The 25,601-nt window shown below is 37.5% G+C and overlaps 1 protein-coding gene across 6 annotated transcripts in view; it reads left to right on the top strand.

The window, feature by feature from the left end:
• The window catches only part of LOC112457462 (RNA-binding protein Musashi homolog Rbp6), a 585,496-nt gene that overhangs the window by 52,303 nt on the left and 507,592 nt on the right, over positions 1-25,601 (top strand). The window lies entirely within an intron of this gene.

Raw genomic sequence — 25,601 nt, 5'->3', positions numbered from 1 at the left:
TCGGAGAAACTCCGTTGTTCTTTCGAATCACCCTCGACTTGTTCGAGGACGATAATGGAGTCCTCGAATTTATCGTATCGGAAGCCGCGCGATTGGTAGCACGTTGTGTGTATCATTATTTACACGGCCATTTGTGAGCAAGCATCCTTCGAGATCGAGATCTTCTCAGGGTCACCTCCGTAGGGAGCGTTACAGTCCTTTTGAGAAAGTTTGCCCTCCATTAAAAGTTTATCTAATCTTTACGTGAGATATCTCCTAGAAGTACGGCATTTTATTTCGCCAGGACTTTGTATCACGTTAATTATTTTCGAACTACAAACGATCGTAAATGATGATCTTTGCACGAATTAATTTTCGCACAAAGGACTTCGTAAATTAAGTCATATTTTAAACCATCACTGAAATATGAAAACTTATTACATGTGAATTAAACACATTGCTTTTAATATGACAAAAAGAACAAAGCGACATGTCTATCAACATGACAAAATAGCTTTCGCGCTATGAAATTCTTCATTTCAACGTATTCGTGCCTCTGTATTTTGTAGTATATTGTTTCTGTGATGCAAAACGCATGTCTACGTGTTGAAACTTACATCGTGGGCTATATTTCAATGTCTCGTTTTAGAGGAGAAACACGATATTCGCGTCGCGGCTTAAAATCTTGCTCGAAATCATGTTTCAACAATCGCCATATCAAGAAACTGTTTTATGAGAGGTCGGGTTACAGTTTTATAGGATACCATGTTTTTCATTCGGAGCGAGAAATCTCGAAACACAATTCACATGGTACAAAATACAATCGAGGATAGTTTACGTATGGTGCGCTATAATTATTCTTGGAAATATTTTTTATAAGATCAGCTTCTAAACGGGATTGGATAGGACCGAAATAATTTTATGCAATAATTTTATCCGATAATTTTATCGAATAATTTTTATATATAAATCGGCATGCCAAGAGAAATTATAAATGATAATACACGATTCAACATTAGCTATAAATAACAGCGATAATTACGTCTAAATATTTGATGTTCGTCCGAGTGCTTTTTCAATCGCATGATGCGCATTACATGTTTCATTCCAAAGATTAAAACCGGCATAATTTACTGATATTGGATTTCGATAGTGCGGCCGCACGAAAATGATCTCCGTAATTATTCGGGACGATGGAAATGCGACAATCGGCAGGAGAAATATTTTTAACATCATATTTATATAACATCGAATATCGAAGTCATGCAATTTTCAGTCTTTGTTTCATAGCAACGCGCGTAGCGCGGCGTGTAGGTATGTACCTTCGTGTACCGATATGATGGTCACGCGCGAAGTGCATCGCGAGGAGTGCACATGATGATGCGCCCACGTGTACGCGCGTGCACGCCTACGGACGCGCGTAACGGCACGCTGCGCGCTGGTGGCGTACATATCTGATCACGCGAAACGGCAGCGTGCATCCAAACGCGTTTTGTCAGTCTTTCTTGTCGTCGGTCTGCCTAAATTGAGCCTTTTGAGCGACGCGTTTTGAAATAATTGCGTGCGTTGAGTACGTAAAAGTTTTTGACACATTAATTCATTTTTATTTCATTTTAGACCTATTAAATTTGACCATAGCAGAAATTCAGGGTAAATTTTACGATATTGAAGTTATAGTATAAATTGCAATTGTATAACCCTTTGATTGGTTTAATACGGCGTGTCAGAGTGTCAAATTATTAAAAGCTCATAATTTGTTCAGATTTTTTCGCGAAACTATATTATTGCGCTGGAAACAAGCGTTTGGTAACAATTGCGCACAGCGACAAGCAGAGAAAGCCATGCCAATCAAAATTGCTAACAGATTTTAATGGATTAAAATTGGAAACGAATAAATTTAAATAAAATCTCGGACAAATGATGAATATAGCTTTAGACTCATACATACACAAACATAACCAGATTACGTAGTTGGTTAGTTGTTGAATAAAATGTAAAATGCCTAATTAGATTTAGTAATTTATCTGTTAACCTATATTTTTCATTTAATTATTACAACAATGATTGTATTACAATATGTAACGCTTCAGTACTTCAACTTTTGAAGTTGGTATTTTATTGTTATAATATGTTTAGTTACGAAATTGGAGAGAATAAATTTTTAATAGAGACATACATAAAAATAAAATCATACTGTGTATATGTGTGTATGTATGTGTGCGCGCGCGATATCGTGAAATAAAGAATCGTGCGTCAATAATGAACAAAGAATTTGCCGCCCACGCGTACTGTGTTGCTCCTCGGCCCTTGGAAAACAAACGCGAGGCGCACATCGAGAACGCGGCTCGGATGCACCGCATGTTGACCTCGAGGGAAACGTGATGCACTCGGTAGCTATTATAGCGCGATGAACCGCGGAGCTGCTGCGGGGAGTACCACTAAATAACTCGTTACAGCGGCGAATCAAAGGAGTGCGCGGGTGTTTTCGCAGCGATCATCTTCCTGATCTTGCCCAGTCACTACGTTTCCTTCGGCGAATTAGTCTTCGTCAGAATGCAGCGGAGCAAATATGACCATTGCTCTTCGTTCATGAGCCGTTTCCCACGCAATTCACTTTCGGATATCTGTATTGTTCCGTTTTCTTTTCGATCGAAATCTAGAATTGTTACATATATCGATAAAGAAAAAAAATTAAGCATACTTTTACGGCGAAATATGTATATTATTAGGTGGTTGAATGTGAAATGTCGACATTATATCTGATATCAACAATCTTCGAATTTCCAGGACCTTCGATATAAAATTAATATTTAATTTCGGGGGAATTAAATGTATTTTATTGAAATAAAATGTGTTACATTCTTTGCATTTTGCCAATGAGAAATTAATTTTATAATTCTATTTGATAAAATTCGAGGAATTTCTGAGCTAAAGCGAATTAAATAATTTTTCTATGGAGAAATCTGTACCATTGCACAAACTCCATGTTTCGAATTATTTTATAAATTATTATATAAAATTAAAATTTGTAATTTTTACATATTTTTGTACATTTTATCCAACAAAAGAAGAATTACAAGGAGAGATAATAGAGGATTAATTAAAAAATTATGTTACATTAGAAACATTCAGTTGTCGTAATATGTCGCCGTCTTTTTCTAATAATTTTTTTTTTACTAATAGGCAAAGAATTTTTTAATCTCTGGTTTAAGAATTTTGCTAGGTATTAAATATCTCTTTCTCTTTTTCGTCCTTTCGAAATTGTAGAATAAGTTGGATTTTATCGAGTAGAGCACCAGCATTATTCTTAAATATTAAATACTGACTTGAGCGGATTGAAAGCAAAGTACAGACGCATTGACAACACTGTAAAAAAATTGTGTAAAATTACATGTAATTTTGAGACCCACTATAATAGGTGTAAATTTCCACACATTTTTAATTTGTGTAATTGTAATACAAAATTACTTTTTCCTTCCGTACTGTAATGTTGTAAAATTACAACCATTATATTGTATAATTACAACTACTAGTGGGTCTCAAAATTACCCACTATAATAGTTGTAATTTTACAAAATTTTTTTACAGTGAACGTTACATTGGCGAGATCGATAAATTAACTTAATGGCTCGAGTTATGAGAGTGTAGTCATTCGAATACGAGTTCGATGTCGACCTAAAGAACAGCGAGCGTACTTAGGTACATATCTTATTCAGAAAGCATCGTAACTTGCCGCGGAACATCCATTAAATTATGGTTGCCGCAGATGTTGCATGCCCAGGTCATAATTCTCGTTCGAATAACGACTATTCCCATCTCTGTAGCAAAAGGTGAATTTAAATAACAAGTCTTATATATATAATATAATAATAACACGATATGTATAAGTTGCCATTTCAGATTTACCGCACCTTCTTTCGAAATGCTATTCATTAATTAATTTTAAATGACCTCTCCTTTAATGGGATTTTAAAAAGGTTACATTTTCCAAGATATTTGATGTCAAACTGACAAAATTACCTAATCAAATTTTTGCTAAAAAATGAATTTTAAAGATCTTTGGATGAAAGCAAGTGCGGAAATAACAATAATATAATCACATTAACGTGAAAATAATAAATTAGGAAACGTAACGCGCGGTATATTTAAATTAAATGAATATGAATTTTCAATATGCATGGCTTCTCTGTGAGCCTGTCAGTTGATTTAACATCCTTATGTAAGTTAGGTAGTATCTAGCGTTGATTAGCATTGCAATTGACATTATCGATCCCATACTTGTTCAATTCAGCTGCCGTTCTGTCGTTTACGTTTCCATGCATTTGCCGCATTTGTTCGACGCGGATTCGCGCGGCGGCATTTACGAATCAGAGCTTCGCAAAAGCAAATTCTCCGTAAATCAGCGTTTGCGTGGCTGATCGACCGCGCGTGCAAACGTATCGCGGTCCGCGCGTTGGAATTGTTTTCAGCGACAATAACATTCTCGATTATTTATTCACCGCTGGAAAATGAATCGGCGTAATCCGTCGAATTTTATCTTTCCGGATGAGCAACGAGATTAAATCGCGCTTTGCGCGTTTTCGCCGCCGCTATTCGCCATTGTTTAACATACTGGGCGATCGCGCGCTACATATGACAATCGATAGTCGCTCTGTATGATTAATACTCTGTGATTAATATTCATCTCTTGTTAAATATAATAATCGCGATATTGTCTCTGACAATAGTTTCGGAAAAAAAATGCTCCGGCATTTAAAGAAACTGATTATAAATAATTATTATATTAGGCAATATTAATGCTAATAATAATTCGGTCACGCGATATTTTATTGACTTTTTTTGCTATTATAATAGCAAAGTTAACTTTGGTGACTTATTATTAATTAATATCATTGATTACATTTTCGAACGTTTTATTTTTCAAGAAATATGATCGACATACTTTTTTCGGCGACGAACCTGAACACTGCAAAGGAAGAGCCGTATTGCGATCGATGCATGGCAATTACACGGTACACGGCTCTTGCAATAATTTCCATTTTTTGAGCGGATAATCTATATTCGATAACCACGCGAGTTCCAATCCGTTCCGATATCGTAATGCCGATCACTTTTCGCTTGAGGTGATATCGATCCGGCCAGGTACTAACGCGTTTCTTGGAACTGTACGTTGGTATGCTCGAGGAATTCTAGTAAGATAGGAAAAGGTATATTGGCTTGGCGTACAGAATTGTATTATAAAGCATGATTTTCAAGATATTCTGGTTTTAGTAACAAACATCGTAACAATGGAGAAAATTATTTAATTTAAAATTTATTGTTTGACATATGTTGTGCAAATGATAAAATGATTGGATAGTCCATTATTATATACAAGATGCATTTTATATTGGAAGCATTTTTTTAGTTATTTTATTTTTGATATTAAATATGTAAAAATTATATGTCAAATCATACTTTTGTTAAACCAGAACTCATATATGTTTTCACAATTATTTTATTCTTTGAGCTATTATTTTACATAATTTCCAATTTTTATGATTTGTATACAAAAATATTTAATCACATTATTGCATCTAGAATAGTTAAATCACATTCTTTCTATGCGGCTATAGAAATATTTATCTCCGTGGATATACTCCTTCTTATCCTCGCAGTTAATTCTTATCGGCAAGTTATTGAGGGCTCGCGGCTCACAGCACGACGTAAAGTGGTGAAGCGATAAAAATTCAACCCGCGTTGCATAGAGATCGACAGCGGCGGAAGAAGGAGAAAAAACACACCCCGCAGTGATCCTCTTCTGCCGCGGCGGCGTCATTTACGACGTTTAAAAACTCGTTAAAAACTTGCCCGATGCGAGCATAGATCCGTCAGCGTTTAAAAGGCAGCCACCCCTTCCCGCCCGCATCGGGATTATGAAAGTTTGATAAGGCGATAAATAATTATCCGCGAGCCCATCGCGAGTTCCGACGTAACTTTTGAATTACTCCAACAGTTTCGTGCCGCCTTTCCCCCACCCTGCCGTGGGCCCCTTCTTCCACATCCTTCCGTATCCTATCCATTCCTCTTTCTGCCATTTACTATCACCCTTACCTCTTTTCCTCCCTTTCCGCCCTTCGTTCGTTCTCTGCTGCTCTTCTCTACTATTTCATTCGCTTCTTTTTCTTCGATCTCACCGTCAAACTTTCGAACCCCAGCACGGCTATTCCACTAGATCGTACGGAGTCAGAACGGAGGACACAAGGATGGTAGAACTCGTTGCGCCATACGTCCCATGTCGACGTCGGCGATATTCGCTGTCGTATCCATACCGCACCTCGTCCCTTCGAGCTTTACGGGCCGATATCGAGCTTCGTGACCGGGAACCTGAGTCGGGCCGCGTGGATTTTCGGTTCCCTTCAGAGGGGAACGACCCGGCTTCGATTGGTATCCGGCTGCCGTCATTCGGTGCTTACATACACGATGATCGTACGTTCTGAATTTTTCGGAAAAACGTCTGGAATTTAAATGGTTTCGAAACGGTTTCTTTTTGCAGGCAGACTGCAAGTTCAGAAACGTCATAAGCATATTTTCCATTTTTGCTTTTTTTTATATGTACAATAATTTTAAAACTCAACAATATATTGTGTGATTTATCATGACAGTAAAACATTTTTGTAGTGCATGTATAAGTAGATGTAAAACTTGGTTTGATGTATTTTATATGTTATAAAAGTTCACAGAAGATTGATTGTTGTTGTGTTCTAAGTATGATATAGTTTATAGTTAAAAACAATAAAAAGATAGATCGCTACAGCCGTCTCTTTAATGTTCCGTTTTAAAAACTGTTATAACAATATTATATTGAGTAATAATATCAAAATATTGTTGTAATTCAATTTTTAATAAGTTATTAATTGTGAAAATATTGAACCAATTTGAGCGCAATTATTATCATTTTCTCTGTGGTCCATCGAAGCACATGTTTCGAGATTAGCTTTTCCGCCGTTCAGATGGATGCTGGTAATAATAATGCAGGCATCTTAAGGCAACGATCCTCCAGCCAGGACCGGCTGGGAGAGGATAAATCGTTGCATCGGTAATGGCGGCCATTGTGGGTGGATGCGAGTCGTCGTTCTCGTGTTCGTCCTATCGTTCGCCATTCGGCGCGTATTTTGGGGTCCGCTATCAGTCGGCGCAGGGTAGTAGTAGGTAACTCCCGGATTATGCAGAACTGCGAGCGATGGAAAGGGGTGAACGGATCCCGTATGCACTTGTACATACATGTGCATGGAGGCGTGTGAGGAGTATGAGAGGTGGGACGATCAGTGACGGAGACGAAAGCTTGATTTTGAAAGAGCCTGGGAGATTTGTAAATTCGTCTGCGTGGTGAGAGATAGGTTGCCGTATTCTATTAATTGTTTTACCGTATTTGCAATAATTCTCGAGTATGCGTGATCAACAAATTAATCTTACTTATTGAATATATTTTTTAGATACACCTTACAGAGTGTTTCCCGAGGTGTTTAATTCCTGAAAATAATTTGTGTATATGTTTTCATGATCACGCACATTTTTTTATATAAGTTAAAAGAAGAAATTGTTCTCTGCAGAAAAATTTGCAATTTTACTGAACTTTTTATAGTGTATAAATAATAGATGATAACAGATTTTTATTAGTTCTCTTTTAATTACTAAAAATTTTTTGAAATATAATTTTAATATTTTTATTCTATCACATGTCTTGAGCACAACGAAAAGTTACGATAGTTTATCCGTATAATCGCAGTTAGACATCATAGTGCCACTTGCCGCAGCGAAGAGACCCGCTATATGACAGAGTCGCCGTCGCGGAGCTTCGGGCACGAGGGACAATTTATATGCTAATTTATATGCGCTTAATAACGATGTCCGACGGTGCTTACCGACACGCCCTGCGGGCGGTGCCTGGCGATTAAATCGATTCGAACGGCGCCGCTATATAGGCGATCCAGTTGTCATTGCCCCAATTATCCATCTTGCATTCACGACGAGTTTGTTTCGGTTCTTTCGGAGAGTCAATTGCAACGACAGCTTTCGTCGTTTGCTTGTCCCATCAGCGATTCCTTTCCATCTCTATATCGCAGTTCTTGTTACGTGCGAACAGTTTTGTACAATTGTCCAATTTACACCATACAATATATATTTCGGATGTTTAAACTATATTTAATTATAAGGTATGGTGCATTTATTATCTATTTCGAGATGTTTGAACATATATGTTTAATACAATATATTATATAAATATTATTAAAATATAGATAATCACAAAAAGATTTTTAAATACAAAATTTTATTCCTTAAATGATACTAACTTTCGATTTGTTTTTAATAAAAATTTAACATGAATTATAATTATCATATTTAATTCTAAGAATTAAGAATTGTTTACTTAAATTCGAGATAAAAAGAATAAGAATTAAGTAATTTAAATCGACTGACTGGCAATATATAACGTTTTTTCGATGTGAACATTGAAAAAACTGTGAGCCAACTCGCTTTGTCGGATTCACACAGCACTTTTTCGGATTAATCATTGAGATATTATTAATTTTGACCAACGCTTTTGATCAGATGATGTAATTTCTAAATTAAATAGTTTTAAATTTTATTGCGAAAAAACTATTTAATTTAGAAATTACATCATCTGACCAAAAGCGTTGGTCGAAATTAATAATGTCTCGATGATTAATCCGAAAAAATGCTGTGTGAATCCGACAAAGCGAGTTGGCTCACTGCAGTTTTTTCAATGTTCACATCGAAAAGACGTTATATATTGCCAGTCAGTCGATTTAAATTATTTAATTGTTATTCTATATACTGGCGAAGAAAATTCATTATTCTGTTTAAAAAGAATAAGATTGAAGTATTAGTTTAATAGTTTTTCAAGCTTGGAATTTTGCGAGGCAAAGTTAGAGTTTTGGTATTGGACTTAGAGGATCGAGAATCATAATTTATATCGCACGCGCTAACGGAATACCCAACAGCTGCAGATTCCGGATATATATGGACCGTCGGACTGTTACCAGGACATAGTTTCATCAAGAGGTTTTCATAATGAATGCCGCATACTGGGAGACACCGCTCTTCGAGAAGTTATGAAAGTTTAACACGTCAGAACTCGAGCTCTGACTGAATAGTAACACGTTTAACTCCTCCCCTCTGTCTCCTTCTCGTTGTAACCTTTTTTTCTTTCCTGAAAATGCATTCTTGAGCTATTGGAGTATATTTATACTCTTACGGGTTTAATATTGGAATATATACTATTTAATTTATTAAACCATTTATTTCAATACATTTAGTTTCGCGTGATTACGAGATAATCTGACTTTGCGCTTTTGTAATTAATATTTCGACATCCGCGTGTAATGAATATATATTCGACGTAAATTGTACACACAATTTTGATTTTTAATTTTGATTTTTGAAAAAGATTACAGTCTAATGTTACGTATCTTATACAATTATATTTTATAAGATATATATACGCACGTTTATCCTTAAGCAATTCGTAGAAATGAATAATGATGTTTAAATAATTTTGCTTTTTTTTCTCTATCCGTCTCTCTCTTTCTCACTGCTTTCCCAGTCTGCCTGACCAATAAGCGGATCAAAAGCATCCTTTGACTGCGGCACTCGCGCGTCTCCTCGTCTCTCTCGCCAGTTTATTAACTATAGACGAGAAGGCGAAGGGCTTCGTACTCGGAAGTGACGAAAGTATAGCCGTTAACCCTCTATCGATTTCCTATCTCGTCGACGAGACCGGTCCTGACCTCGGGGCACGCAACACCCCGACGCCGATTTATTTAACCGGTGCACGTTCGCGCGGTGTAAAATGTTTCCGCGCGGAACACACGGAATATCCGCGATAACCATTCCTTCTTGCGTTTACGCAAGGGAATCGCGGTTAGAGTTTAGTATTTTCGGGGATTTTCGTTCACGCCAATCCACTTTCCCGCGTTTAGGTCTAGCTGCCAGTTGGCTTGAAATGTATTTGGAATAAATGTTTATTCTGCATCTGCTGCTGCGATTTCTGAGAAAGACCATACGTTCTGTAGTTGAAATTTAAATATGGCATTTTCCATATTATTTTTCAAATGAATGAATAGATAGATAAATGCCTGAAAGAGAAGATGACTGATTATGATTATCTGAGATGTAAATTTAGCTGAGGATGCTTCGTAAGTAAGTGATCTTGACTCGCGTCTTTATTAAAATAAGCTTCCCGACTTTTATTAATACGGAAATTTATTTAGAACTTTAATACGCTTGCTTCTTGATACAATAATCGTGAAATGAAAATGAGAGAAATAGTATTTCCTTCCAAGATTATGAAATATAAGTAATCTTAAAGCGATACTAAAACTTTTTTGCAGTATACTTTATAAATGTTTCTTTTAATCGTTCTTTCCAATATTTCCGGCTACTTATAATTTACTCATATAATTTATAATACCATATATAGGAAAAAAGAGATCTAAACATATAAAATTATAGTATTCTTTTATCTATATTTGTTTCTCGTTTAGATTCAGTGAGTAATAAAATTTGGAGAAGAAAAAATGTATGAGATAACGTGTCATCCACAGAGAATTGCAATATCGTGCACCTCCACCAGTATACTCTCGAACTGTTCGTGTCCCGTGCAGTATACACAGACGATTCTCGCGTTCAAAGAATGCTGAGGATGTTTGCCGAGCCGAGGCTGAGCGCGAGCAAACGGTGTACCTAATCCATCGGCCGTGAGACCTTGCCCGTCTAGGCACTCGTATGTACGTATATACAACCGAGGACGCAGATAATACACGGTGTTCGAGTGCACGCGAGAAAACTGGCCGTGGGTAACCGAGAGAGTGTGATGAACCCTGGACGAGGAGAGCGTAGTACGCGCAGCTTTCTCACTGAATCAAAGACGCGGAAATCCGACCGTTCGTATTTTTTTCACGTGATAGATTATTCTATTAGAGATTAATACAAGACGTACAAGTGTAATATAAGCAAATTTATATTACGATTTTTGATCTTCCTTTTATCATGCTTTATTATGTTTTTTAATAATGGCGCTTATGAAGAACCATTTGAAGACAAATCAATTGTGTTGAGTAAAAACTCCTCATTTTTAGGATAGCAAGCATATCAATGCAACATTTGTGTGTTATAAATTTAGTATGCAAGATTTAATTAAAGGAGGAAATGTGTAGAGACCATCACTTGAAACTGAAAAACTAAATCTTGTTCAGTTGTATTTGCCGAATTTAATTTAAACATTTTTTTAATTTTTAAAAAGTACTGATTTGAAAACAAAATCGATACCTTCGGATTAAGATAACTGTTCTCCTTCTTATTTTGACGTCTACTGTGGATTTTAGTTATGGATTGTTTCATTAATTTAATGTTAAACTTTATAAATGAAAATTTGTCCGAAATAGCACTTCTATCAGACGCGATATCGGTTTTCTTGCGATTGTGGGATAATAATATCTATCTTCGTTCCTTAAATTCGAATAGAAAATGTAAGTTTATTAACTGACAAAAATAAACGCTGTTATCGAAATGATAAGCGCATTACGATATCGCGTAACTATGCGAGCACATTCGGCCTCACAGATAACATTTCAACGTTGATACGAGTATAGATTTCGTCACGTACAAGAACAAAATGGTCAACAATGGTTTCTGGGACTTGCTTGTCAAGAAAGACATGCTGGTAGGTTATCACATCGGGATCATCGTAAGGTCTCGACCGAGTTGAGTTGCTCGTTTCTGCAGTTTTATTTTCTCTGTACATTGCCTTCGCGAAAAGACCAAGATTGCCATGCTTAATTTTGAGTATACACAAGCTCCTCTTCTTTTATATATGTATATATTAAAAATTTATCTCTACACTTAAGATAGATGCTAATGGTAGATGAATAGGTTTAAAGCAGTTGATTGGAACTAGCTATTGTTATTTTTATATACAGATTTGTATCTATAGTTTTATTTAACGTCGCTTATCTCTATTTGTTTATTCCGCTTAATCGTTTACCGCAGTTTCATTGTCAGTACTTCTTTTGTTTTCTTTTTGCTCGAGTACTCGTTACTTTCTTTTGGTTCTGCCTCATCTTATTTTCATCTTCTTACGCTCACTTCCCGTTTCGATGAAGTTGCGCAAGAGACGTACGTATTATTCGAGTTAGAATAAGCGTCCTCGACAGCCGTTTGTCGGGCATCTCCCCATTCGTTCGAAGCGTATGATGCAACGTGTATGCAACGCGATGTAACGCGTAGCGCCGTAACGCACCAATCCGCCAGAATCCGCCTCCGTAATCTCGTCTGTCTCGCGCCGGCGAGTTCCGCCGCGCGCGAATAGCGTTTGCCGGATAGAGGATAAATGGCAGCACTTTGGAGTACGACACATTTCCATTGTCGTTGCGGCGCTGTAGATTGAAACGACTTGGCGGTTCGTGAGTTATACGCCGACGTCGGGATCGGCCGGGCCGGGCGCCTCGGTGTCCGATCGCGGTGCCGTCCGATTACAATGTAAATGATTGATTATGCTTACGCGACGATGACAGTCGATAAATCTCGAGGAAGAGCGTACAATGTGCTGCGGCGCGTGCGCCCCGGAGGGTCGCGGAGGTCGAAACAGAGTAAACCGTAAGGGATAAGGGCAAAGAGACGGAAAGATGTTTTATTAATATCGCGCATGATAGGCTGAGGAGTTACCGAACTAAATAGGCAGTTGGATATGAAATTGGAGCAACCATACTCTGCATTAGATATATTCTGTCATTTCGTTATACCTATACAAGGAACAATAAGATAATCAAAGCACTAAAACACAGTAGGCAGATTAGTTATATTAGAAATTGTATTTGATATATTATTCATTTATTTATGATCTTTTGCATTTTGCTCGTTATTAATCATGGAATTGCCGGATTGGTGTATGCATGTTATCTGATAGACCTTGATATATAACGCCAGTCTGTATATGGTCTAATTTACTATGCCATATCAGTCGAACACGCGATTTTTGATAGTCATTTTGTAACCATTATCTTATCGTTCATTAACAAGGTTTTATGATATATCTTATTTATGGCGATTATGTATTTGAAACACTGTAAATTGAAATTATTTGGAAAACTGTTAAGTCGTTATTCGTTGCTCATTGTTGTAATAAAAGAATGCAAAGCAAGAATTTGAAGAGACATAAAGATGTAGACGCTTTTCGTTGTCTCAATATAATATAGTAGGTATATTCATTACTCGAACTTCCGGTGTACGATATTTTATATCTTATTCTTGTATTTCATTGCGTTTCTTCTAATCTTATAAATAGAAAGTTTGGATCTTTGATATCATATTGTAAAAGCCGATCGTAAATTCCCAGTAACGTCAGCACGATATTAGGCGTTGAAACGGCGCACAAACATAAATTGTGATTCTATGTAACGGAGTTGATATTACCATTTTTCACACGTTTTACCTCATGTCTACAAAGTGGTTATTATAATACGCGGATTATAATTTTTATAAACATCGTTTGCTTTCTTCTCCATTCGTCAGTATGTAAGTTAGAATATTCGTGATTGTTATCGTCTCGTATGCGAACACATTTCTACGAATGATCACGTTACTGAGCTCTCTGTAAGGTTGTAAACCTAGCCCGGTTTAACTTTCAACGGTGTCGGTGTTCCAATCACCTCCAGGCAAGACGTAAAGCCCGTCGTATATTTTATCGCGAAACCTGCATTTTCCACTCTACGCGTTACAAGTCGTTATAATTATTCGCGGTACGCTCCGTACAATATCTTCGGCGTGTCAGACTTCTGAAACACAATATTACGTTAAAAGCCAAACTATCCGGTTTCCCGACGCGAGCCTCGCGCACTCCGCGAAATCCAAGTCGAATCTATTATTCCCACCGCGTTATTCCAGTAATTGCACGAAGAGATTAAACTCGAGCCAGCGGTCGAAACGGCTCGCGAACAGGTCAGAGAAGCAAAGAACGGAGGTATGGTATAAGAGCGCCCTGCTATTTTAGCTGCGTGGAAGTTAAATTGCGGGGTGCATCATCACTCCGACCACATTTTCTCGAATGCCGACGTGTAGTCATGTCCATAGTTGATAAACCTAAAGAATTCACGCGTATATGACATTTAATGCAAATGTACATACGACTATTAACATATATTACATTCTCTGGACGTCATTGGCACATAAATAGAATTTTTTGTTATTTCATGCTGTTATAAAAACCGCTTAATTTGTTTAGAAGAGGAACATTGTAGTAAATATATATATATCAATTTATACTGATTATAGTATCTAATATGATATTACAGAATTTAAATCCGTAATAACTCTCTGAATAAGTGATACATGTATATCACTTATTCTTTCAAATAAATAATCTATTAATTACAATAATACTGCGACGCAGAGTTATATTTAGTTGGTTAATTTTAAATTTAGTTCTTTATCCTTTTCCAAATATGAAAATATTGATATTTTCCAAATATGTAATTATTTTTAACATTTGATAATTTATTAAACAATTAGTCCAGCTTGTTTTTCTGTTATGTCGCTTATGAAAAGAGATCGATCAATAAGAATTGGATCGATTTCAATGCAGGAGGACATTGGATAATAGAAGTGGTGCAAACGAGTTTTTTTCCCGTGTGTGCGTGCGTGTGTATGCGCCCGCGCTTCTACATCGTGTCTAAGTTTTGAGAGAGGCATGTCAACGAGCGCTGATCGGGGCTTTCTGCTCATCCCTTTCGAGAGCCGCGAAGCCTCGTCGTGACGATCCAGCACGAGTGACGACTCGCGTCGTGCCCGGTAATTGCATCGTGCTCGCTCGCTTTTCTGTCCGTCAGGCGGGAGGAGTGACTCCGACAACAAAATGCCTTTCGTCAAAGTAGAGCTACGCCAGCTTTTTCCCAGTCGGCGATGGCTGCCCTCCTCTACCTCCTCCTCCTCCTCCTCCTCCTCCTGCTTCTCTTGCTCTACCTCATCCATTCGTCTAGTGTTGCCTATGTCCCCTCTTCGTGCTTCGTCCACCAGTTTCGTCTCTGCTAGAGAAGTCCGCTCGATGGATGTCGGCTCGTGCCTCGAGCCCATGCCATTAATAGCGGATCCTTTAGCGGCAACGTTACCCATCAGAACCGCTCTGGGAACGCGATGAGAGCATGTGGCATATTCGTTTGTTTTAACTTCCATGTATATCTTTTACTTTACATAGAGTTATTATTATATATAATAAATATTTTACATAGTTATTGTAAAGTTGTTTCAAACGAGGTTGAGTCCTCTCTCTTTTTAATTATTTCTTTTGAAAAATAATATAAGATGAAAATGGAAATTATTAGGTAACTGATATAACCAAGAGAAATAAGATAACATATTTTGATAATAAGATTAACACAGATGGTTAAAATTACTGAAAAGTGGCAGATATATCAATAACGTTACACGTAAATTTATTACAAAATGACAACTATTAATTTTATTACTGGAAATTTGTTGTATTTTTATCTTTAAATTATAAATTTCCATAATTAAACACATAATTCTTTATACGGTTCGTTTTCCTTGCTCTGAACCATCTAATCATTGATAGTTACTCTACAAATTCGTTTTATTATTATTCGGAAGAAAACTCTTCGGCAGTTCTTCGACAGTCTGTGGGAAGGTTTTCTCGGAGCGGAGAGGCAGAACTCGCTTTGCGCCTATCTCGGCCGTATATCGGCGCACGGGAAACCGCGCGCGGTTACGAATCGCGGTCCGTCTTATTTACGATCCTCTTGAAAGTGGGGTACCACCGCATCGGCTCTTCTTCTCAGCGGGTTGGTTGCTTGGTCGCTTGGTTGCTGACGGCCGAGCAAAAATAGCTGTAAATTAGACATCGTGACGTTTACGTCGCGGTCGGCTTTTGCGCGCGCAGCGCTGCAGGTCGATTTTGCAAACATAGTGCTCCTCGTCTATCCTTTTGGCGAAAACAAAGGAATACATACATACATGGTATAAAAAGAGTTGTTTAACAAATTATGAATTAATAGAGAAAATACTAACAACATGAAAATTTGGAAAATAATCTCATTTAGTCATGAAAATTTTGCAATTAAATTTATATTTTTAATTCCTGCGAATAGAGGGTACGTAATGTAGCTAAAATTGCAATTGATCGGCTACTGACTCGATAGCTATTGACTCAACTGTGTGAATTTAACGACCTATTTTGTCCATTATATTCCCCACAATTCTAAAGAATCTCTTTCTTTTCGATATCTTAATTATCTTTCAAGAAAAAGACATTGTTTGCGAAAAAACGATCTCAACTCCATACGAGGGTAAGCCCTTGCAGGCAGGATAAGTCCTGCCTGCGTAGTAGAAAAGATAAAGGGACTCGTAGTCGAATAATTTTGGGTAGGGACTCAGGTCGAGCGTGACGATAGCGACCCTCGGGAAGGTCGGACAATAATTCCCGACCAGACCCAATGTCGATTGAGCCTTGACGAGGCGGAAGCGCGCGGGCCCGATGATCCGGAACACGCTTCTACGTCCGGGCACATCCTAGACGTTCAGTCCAGCGGCAAACGGGGCGGCCTCGCGGCGCATCCGCGATCGGGAGGATCGAGACGATCCTGCGTAGACGCGGAGAAGACGGATATAGAGAGAGAATGAGAGAGAAAGAAAGATGAGACGGGGGCCGTTTGTGCGTCTAGACACGAGTCCGTATTCGTTCTACCGTGAATCGAATAAATGGCCTCGCCCCCCTTTTAGCGTCCATCCCTCTTCGACTTTCCACCACAGCGATGGCTTTCCGTCGCCACGATACGATTAACCTTGAGCACTTCCTATCCGCCTCTTCTTCTTCGTCTTTTTCTTTGTGCACGATCGTCGTAGGTGAGCGAGGGGGAGGCTATCTTCTCGAGTCCTTTGGATCTTCTTCTTACGAAAGTCATTGGCATCGGGATTGGCGAATGTCTGCAAAGAATTAGACAATGATGAGTTTAATTAGGAAGGATCCTCGTTTAAGTTATCGTTTAAATATTCGTTTAAATTAGAATGTGTTGTTTAAATAGCGTATATAATAAAAGACTTGACAATGAAAGAATATTGTAGAAACGGGAAGTTTTTAAAGAGCAATGATCCAGGGATTCAAAGGAAAGAAATAAAAAAATTGAGAATCTAACCTTTAAAGTTTACGAATTTCTACGTTATAAAATTTAAAAAGAGCAATTGAGATATCTAATATATAAATTGAAGAAATTAAAATTGAAGAGAAAAGTTAAAGGAAGATTGAAAGAGCTAATTATTTAATATAATAATAAAACAAATATTAAAAATTTCGTAAATATAAATTACCAATTTAGAAAAAAAATCTTACACTGTTCTTTTTTCGTTTATGAATTCACAATCGTACTTGCATGTGGCGTTTTCGAAGAAACGTAACACGAAGCCGATTATTGAACATCGAGGTGTGGTCACGATACATTAATTAATAACACCTTGCTGATAGCGTCTTAATTGCCCTCCGCGGCGATGTTTGGGTCCAGCGGTGCATTTAATTAAATTAGCAATTAAAATGCCACAAATGCGACATTCACTGGCCATTCGACCGGCGACGCGGTTGACACGTAGCGAAATGCAGAATATCGGTATCGTGCGTGCGCGGCACCATTCCGCGGTTTTAATCTGCGGGATTAACTATACCGATTCGATTTGTCTCGTGCCGCATGAATCGAATATTTAACTATCTTTTTCTAAAATGTATAACGTTCTGAAAGTATAGTTCTTGGAATATTTTATTAATTAAATACGATCTTGTTTCACAATTGCATGAGTAACTTATACCAAGAACTTCCAAGTTAAAATTTAATTAAAGTGAACTTCTTTCAGAATTAAACAAAAAATTTCGTTTTGTTTAATTAAAATGTTAATTTCTACTTGCATATTTAAAGTTTTAATTATTGAAACTTTTAATTGTGAACTACTTACAGATTTTTCTTAGTTTGGTTTATTGCACAGGATATATCGCGTGCACGCATCTTGTCCACATGTCATCAGTTATTATATTGAATATGAAACCATACACCACTTTGGTTATCCAGGATTTATTTTCTGTCAATCTCGCGCAGTTAGTGGTTGACTTGATATTGGTTTCTGAAGTGAATATATCAAATGTTTTAGAGAAAAATTGTATTTTATTTGAGCTATACAAACACCGGAAGTTGCGTGAGAAAGAATGATGGGCTCATGCATTATACATTAGTAACTATCAGGCCCTAAATGGGCTAATCTTGTAATAAATCTATCATTTTGCTCGTTTGTTATATAACTTCATAACAGTGATCTAGAAAATTAATTTATTTAGCTTCAGCTAGCATTAGCCGAACTAAGAGAAATCGGGGGCTTTGTCAGAAAACCGATACCATCACCACCATTACATCGCCAGTATGACGTAGCTGTTATTATCGCCGAGGCGTGCAATTTTCTAGCCTCATTCCTGTCTTTAATCATCTGCGGCAAATGTAACACGTCACTCCCGCGCGTTCGTTGCGCAAGGAAATGTTTCCATTATCCTGGGTGGTTAAATCGGTCCGGCGTATCTTGGCGTATGATCACGGGTGATTTCCAGATTGGCACGATCGTAATGTTTGCGCGGGAAAACGAGAGAGACGAAACGGCGAATATCGCGATTCTGCTGCGGAACGACGTCGCGCGTTCTCTCCATTCCGTCCGCGCGACCCATCTCCCTCGGGCGATGCTTGAAATTGAGATTAATTCGAGTCTTCCGGGTATGCATGTACGTGTAGCGCGGCAGTGAATTAACACAAGTCCGTCGCTCTCGCCGCGGCGCGGCGCGGGAGCGAAAGATTACGATTCTATTAACGCGTGAACGCGACTATTGTGTTGGCCGGATTTTACTTCGCGCGATGTAATTCGTGCCGATTCGCGTTCGGGTCATGGCTGTCGTAGGCTTTCGTAACTCTTCATAAGTTGTAACGCACGTAAACCCGCCTTTTCGTTCCTTGAACTTTCGTTCTGCGACTTCTCTCTCATTTATTAGTCAGTCGATGAGTTAACAATTTTTGTCCTATATCCTAGATCTTCGTGGAACATATTTAGCGTTACATTATAATGCGTTAGTATAATCACGCGAACAATATAGCGAGGTAATAACGATCGAAATGTCAATAAGGAAGACAGACTGATTGGATCTTCTAGTATCTAGTAGAACCGATTGACGAAATTGCATGTAATGTAATTGGCATACTTTCGATCGCGCTTAGAATTGCGAGTGATTCGGACGGTTGTGCCGGCATGTGTGAATTAACGAGCGATTTTGTCACTTGCCACGTGTGCAAAAGCTCGCGTCAATTTAATTATCGGACCAAGGCTGACGCTATTGTTCGCCGTAGCTCACCCTCGGTTTTGTGCGTTTGAATTTGCGCTGTTTGCACTGGCCGTTGGGATGATTTCTCGACATTCGCGGTTCGATACTCCCGCGTGCGAAAATCCCGGGATGGCTTTAATCCGAACTCGTTTGTAATTTTTTGCTTCCACAGCTCGATTAATCCTTTTTTTTATTCATTTTTGTATTCGATTCGTCATTGATCGTATTCCGGATGAATTCGATACCCTTGATAGTAATCGCACTTTTTTTTTTTCATATTTCCCGGCAATGGCTTGTCGCCGGGTTAAGAGCGGTATACCCGTATATTTCGTTAAACTAAAATGGAATTTAATAACGTTACCTCGCGTGAGTTTTGTGTTACGGGTAACATTTATTTGGTATGATGATGACACGCCCGTTTATTACTGCTTATGCAACGACCTAATGCTTGAGCGTTATGAACAAAGAATGAAAATGGTATTTAATTTTCACTTTATAGCACGGCATTGCTTATTAAAAATGATTTCATTAAGCACGAGCAACTTAAATGATAGCAGAAATAGTAATCATGAAAAAATAGATATTTCTTTTATACATAGAACATTTATATGTATACATAATATATAAATTTCTTTTTATCACTTTATATATATACACATATAATATATATTTTATTATACAATATTGAGAAACGATGCATCTTATATATTTTTTTCTATTAAGACAAAAAATATAAAAATACATTTCTTTTACTTATTTTTCATCACACACAGTATTTCAATTCTTTTCATTAATAATCTAGATCTAAGGGAATTTAAGATTCGATAATCTAACAATTCGAAAATCAGGTGCGCGAGAATCAGAAAGATTAAACTTTAAGTCAAAGATTTAAAAATAAGACTCTGTATAACTAAAAAGTAAGCATTAAAATAAATTTACGGAGGTACATGCTCGTTACGAAAAATAAGGGACTTTCGTTTCGCAATGCGGATTTTGTTCGTAGCATCCAGCTTCCGTTTGAGATTCAAGATATCGAGAGTTGTGTGCGCCTACGCGGTCGTTCTTTGCTTTTGTAGAGTTATTCACCACCCATACAGTGAAAAAGGATCAACACGAGAAACAACGCATTGGCGTCGCCAGAATTTTTTTATACGAGATACAGAGATCTCGAAGAAATCTTTGTAGGGCTTTGTTTGAATCTCTTTTTCCCTCTCTCTCACTCACAATCTCAGAATATATATATTGCAAAGAGTATATACATATATGTATATATAAAATATATATACGTATTCCATGTGTTGAAATGCTTATATTCCGTTAAAATATTTTATAAAATCTTATTTTATAAAATTATATAAATATATGTCACTTTATAAAATTTCACTATAAATCGGGATTCGTTAAACGAATTTTTCCCTTGTTTTGATAAGCCTAGAGGGTGCAGATGCAATCCATTGTAACTTGATTGTGAACTTCTTACGGCGCTCATGAACAACATTGAGCAGGGTTGCAAGCGAGACGAGAGGGCCAGTGGACCCCTCACGGTGTGCAGAGCTCTTTCTCGACGGTAATTGGTGTTCGGGCCTTATTGTGTAACTGGTATCGCCGTGTACTCGCCGAGGTATCGTCACGTACGATCTCTGGACGGTGGCGAGCCTCCCTATGACGCCGTTTCAGCGTCGAGATAAGCCGTTGTAGGTATACTTCAGGGTCAGCTCGAAGTAAATCTCTTAGAGCATCATGGACCATTGTAGATCATTTTATGAAATTCTCTTGCTACGATTAATACTCGTTAGATATTTGACGATCCTTTACTAAGTAAATCTGTTGTTTGAAACCACGCGAATTCTAATTAACTTTCAAATGAGAGCGTGATTGAAAAATGCAGCAAGAAAGCATTTTGAATTAGATAGTTTCACTAAGGACTTTTTTCTCTTTCTTTTGAAAGTTTTAAACCATTTGCCAAGATTGGCGGAGGAACTTAGAAAGGGATGTATGAAGAGAACACGGGGTGAAACCTTCAATCAGACCGTCAATAAACCGGGATTTAGCCGACCCTGAAATCTTACTGTTTCTTCATCGCTTTCGGCAGCAGCGGCGTCATAACTGTCGATCTAGAATTTGAAACCTTTTGAATGCCCGTCGTAAATTGAATTTATGGCCGCCGAGATAAAATCGTTTCGTTAAATCATAACACGCGGAAACCTGCCTGGGCGCGCGGGAAGCACATTGATAATTCGATAACAGTCTTTATCGTCCGATACTCGTGGAAACCATTCGATGTTTTGCGGTTTTTCGCATTACCAGTATACGCTGTCGCTCCTCTCCCGTGATAAATTACAATTTCTTTTTTCTAATATCGCTTCGTGGAATGTACTATGTAAGGAAACACACATTTGAAAATATAAGTAAAATATTCCAGGAAAGAACCGTTCGTTCTCCGTAAATTTACGTAAAAGAGAAATGAGAAAAAACTGAATTTTTTAAATTGAAAATAGGATATTTATATTTGCCATTAGATTCATTCATGTATCCAATTTAACAAAACAAAACATACCATAAAGAATCTATTCTCTCTGTATCTCATAAATATATGCGAAAAACTAAATTATCTGTATCAATTTATGACGATATGGTGGTTAGAAAAAAAAACTTTCCGAAAATACATATTTGGCCCTGCACTCTCAAAGCGAATTCTTTTTTCGTTTTGTTTGGCACAGACAAGATTCCACTTCACGTCGACGACTCTCGGGTTTATTTAGGACAGTCTGTAAGTAATCTGTCGTTGATGGTCGTACGGCCTGCTTCTTGCACTGCAAGCCCCCGTGAGCGATTGTCACAAAAACTGGTCTTTCTGCTCGCGCGAGGCCGAGGACGTGGCCTCTACACTTGTTAAGAAAGCAGCTCTCCACTTTCCGTCTCGTACGTTCTTAGATCCTCGTAACATTCTTCCTTTCATTTATCGAGTCTTTCTATGCTTATGATAATAAATTTAAAGAAATAATCAGCACATGCGTATATGATTAGTTAAATTTTAATGGATTAGCATCTAAAATTTTCGTAATCCAAGCGATAAGATATGAAGATAAAATGAAAAAAAACTGTAAGTGCTCTAAAAAGAAATTCAATATTGTTAGAAATATAAGTAACATTTATGCGGGGATATATATGATATATGCAAGTGCGTGGAAAATTTTTTCTATATCTCTCTTTAATAAGCCAGATATTTAAAGGAATAATTTTTTTGAAATTTCTTTATGACATGTACTTTCTTTTTTTTACATTTCGTTATTTTTTGAATACTCATATGTTTTTAGCAGATAAATGAATAAGAGTGATATCGTACTTTTTAGATTATATTCTCTATTTTGAAATGAATAAACCTATATCGATTTACGTATTCATCGTGGTGCTCTCTCCATTCGTCCATCTGTCATAAAATGTTTTTTTTTTGTTAAGAAATCACTGTTTTCAAGCTGTCGTAGAGATTCCAATTATTGCTACAATGTCGTTGCAAACTGTGTGTATTGTCGCTTGCATATCGACTGTGACTGTAAAACTGTCAATTAATGACAACAGTTTGTCTCGTGAGGCCGGCTCGACAACGAGGAGAACGTCGGGCGTAAATCAGTCGATTCCGCTGCTTGTTTTGTAACGGTCGAACGGTGGATGGGCCAACCAGAGAATCCGCGAGGAACTTCGGGGAATCGTTAACGACTCGACATTAATTGCGCCGGGAAACAATCGGCGATTCAACTCTTGGTTATATTTGACACGCCATGAATGTCGAGATGGTAACGCTCTCTTGGCATTTTTGTTATTTTATTAACGTTACACTATTATATATTACTATAACTGACGTGTATACATTTTAACATTTACTGTGTATAGATATGTAACTTTAATCGCAACATTATATATTTAAATTTTCTCGCATCATTTTTTCGTAATTAAAACGGTGGAGCTCGTAAAATATTTTTATTGTTTTGTGAGCACGTTGACGAAATATTAAATCCAACACTTGAAATAAAACGTAGGAGAAAATAACTTTTAAAAATAGGCGATTTTTGACAAAGACTACTTTAAACGCGCTGACTGAAGACAAAATAAATATTTAATTTATTGTTGATATGAAATATAATATACATTAATTTAAAAAAGATATATTATTTATCAAGTTACCGGTGCGAAGATGTATAAATTAAAATGGACGGAAATTAAATTAATTATACTACCTTCTACCTTGTCTTCATTAAAATCTAATATATTCTGCTTTATAAAATGAATATTGATCAGGTTCGCGACATAACAGAAAATCTGTTATCTGAGCGAAGTTGATTGCTTCCCTAATTGTGCTCATATTCATTGATAGAACACTGCGTATGCACATGCAGCAAAATGGCGGATGTCGAGGATTCACTCGGCGTGATTCCTCGAATCATTAAGCGACGGAGACCGAGTTCGCGCTTATGACCGGCTGATTGCGAATGGTTGTAGACATCTCTTCAAATACACCGGCAGCACTTGCGCATAATTATCATAATTCATCTTTGTTCCTGCTACAACGCGTGGTCGACCGCCACGTAAGTCCCGCCGTGTCAAATCCGCGCTCATTTCCCTCTTCGGCATCAGCAGTTCTGGAACCAACATCTAATACCTGCTTTGTATGCAAGGTATCGACAGTCGTATCGCGATTGTTAACAACGTTTGTGCGCGACAAATCAAATATAGGCTAAATATGAAGTTAGTAAAATATTTTTGTAGTTGTCTTGAGCGCGTGAAATAATTGGCGCGTAACGATATTTTAGTTGTCAACATACAATTTTTGTATGTTTTTTCGTCTATAAAATACGAGATTGTTTACACGCAGAAAATTTTTCTCGTAAATACAAGTATACACGAACAAAGTAAATACCATACTAATCTTGCACGGCTAGGATATAGTCATAATATGCAAAAGATTTCAAGAAAGTATAGGAAAATTTAAAGAGCAAAAAATAAAACTATACGCAGAAGTAAATATTTCCATCAAGTATGGGACTTTCGAGAGCGCGTTTTACTGCGTTAATTTAAAGATGAATGATTCAATTATATCTTGTCCGATTGTGTCTTATCCCGAATATCGCTGATGAACAAAAAACGAGACGTCTGTTGCAGTCATGTCAAAAAACATAAGTTGAATAAGTTGCCGTTATAGGCTGTGGCGGTCAGTTGTCCGCCACGTGCGAAATTAAGAACGCTGTAGGGACCCTGCCGAACTGCCCTAGATATAAAGGTCGATGTTGAATCTTAATCACGCGAGAATATACCGGCGATGCGCCGCGTAGCGGGCGCGAGCCAAATCCTCTCGCCGCGCGAGCCCACGTTGCCGCTCGCGCCGCGCGCCTTCCGTCGTCCACGATCGCGGTTACTATCGCATTTCTATGAAGAACATAGACTATTGCCAGATACGCAACGAATATTTCTATCCAGTTCACAATAGGTACCATTCTAGATTATATTTTTCCTATACTGTCTTAAAAAACAACGCTCAATCCAAGACATGTAAAGTTGGCAATTCAAGCTACAACGTCGAATATACACATCTAGTATGGGACTTTTTTTACTGTTCTCATATTTCCTTGTTAGTATGGCAAATTTATTTACCTTTAGGTTACAAGATGTATCTGATCAAACTATTACTTTTCTATTGTCATATATTAATTTCCGGTTGAATACGCGTATATCTTACCGGTACCTAGCAAATCTAGTAAATTTTATTATGAGTATTCTACATTATTCGAGAAAAATTTTCTGCGTGTATATTTTATTTCTGTTTTCCTTTCTCATTATCTTTTAGCATAAATGCATCTTTTAGCATCTTTTTACATAAAACGAATGTAGAATGTATTAGAATCAATGCGAAGAAGTATGTGAAAGAAGTCGCAATAATTGTATCGAACTACGCGTAAATACACAGAGTGCGTGATCTACGATAGGACAAGAGAGGTGTTAAATTCGCGTAGTCCATATAGCGCGTTTCACCTTTCGTACTTTAATGAAACAAATATAGCCGCTGAAAGGGAACAAAGGTAAAGGACGAGAGGTGTAAGTAGGAAAGTGCGAGAAATACGCGCAGCACGAACAAATGTCTGTATCTGTATGTGTTTCACTATTAGATAACTTGCTCGATATTTTATCAGTTCTTTCAACGCTCGCGACAGATCGGTGTTCG

This window comes from Temnothorax curvispinosus, unplaced genomic scaffold (genome assembly GCF_003070985.1).
Source record: "Temnothorax curvispinosus isolate PA1 unplaced genomic scaffold, ASM307098v1 QBEX01007781.1, whole genome shotgun sequence".
Lineage (NCBI taxonomy): Eukaryota > Metazoa > Arthropoda > Insecta > Hymenoptera > Formicidae > Temnothorax > Temnothorax curvispinosus.
The sequence above is the reverse complement of the archived record's forward strand: the minus strand, read 5'-3'. Positions and strand labels throughout refer to the sequence as shown.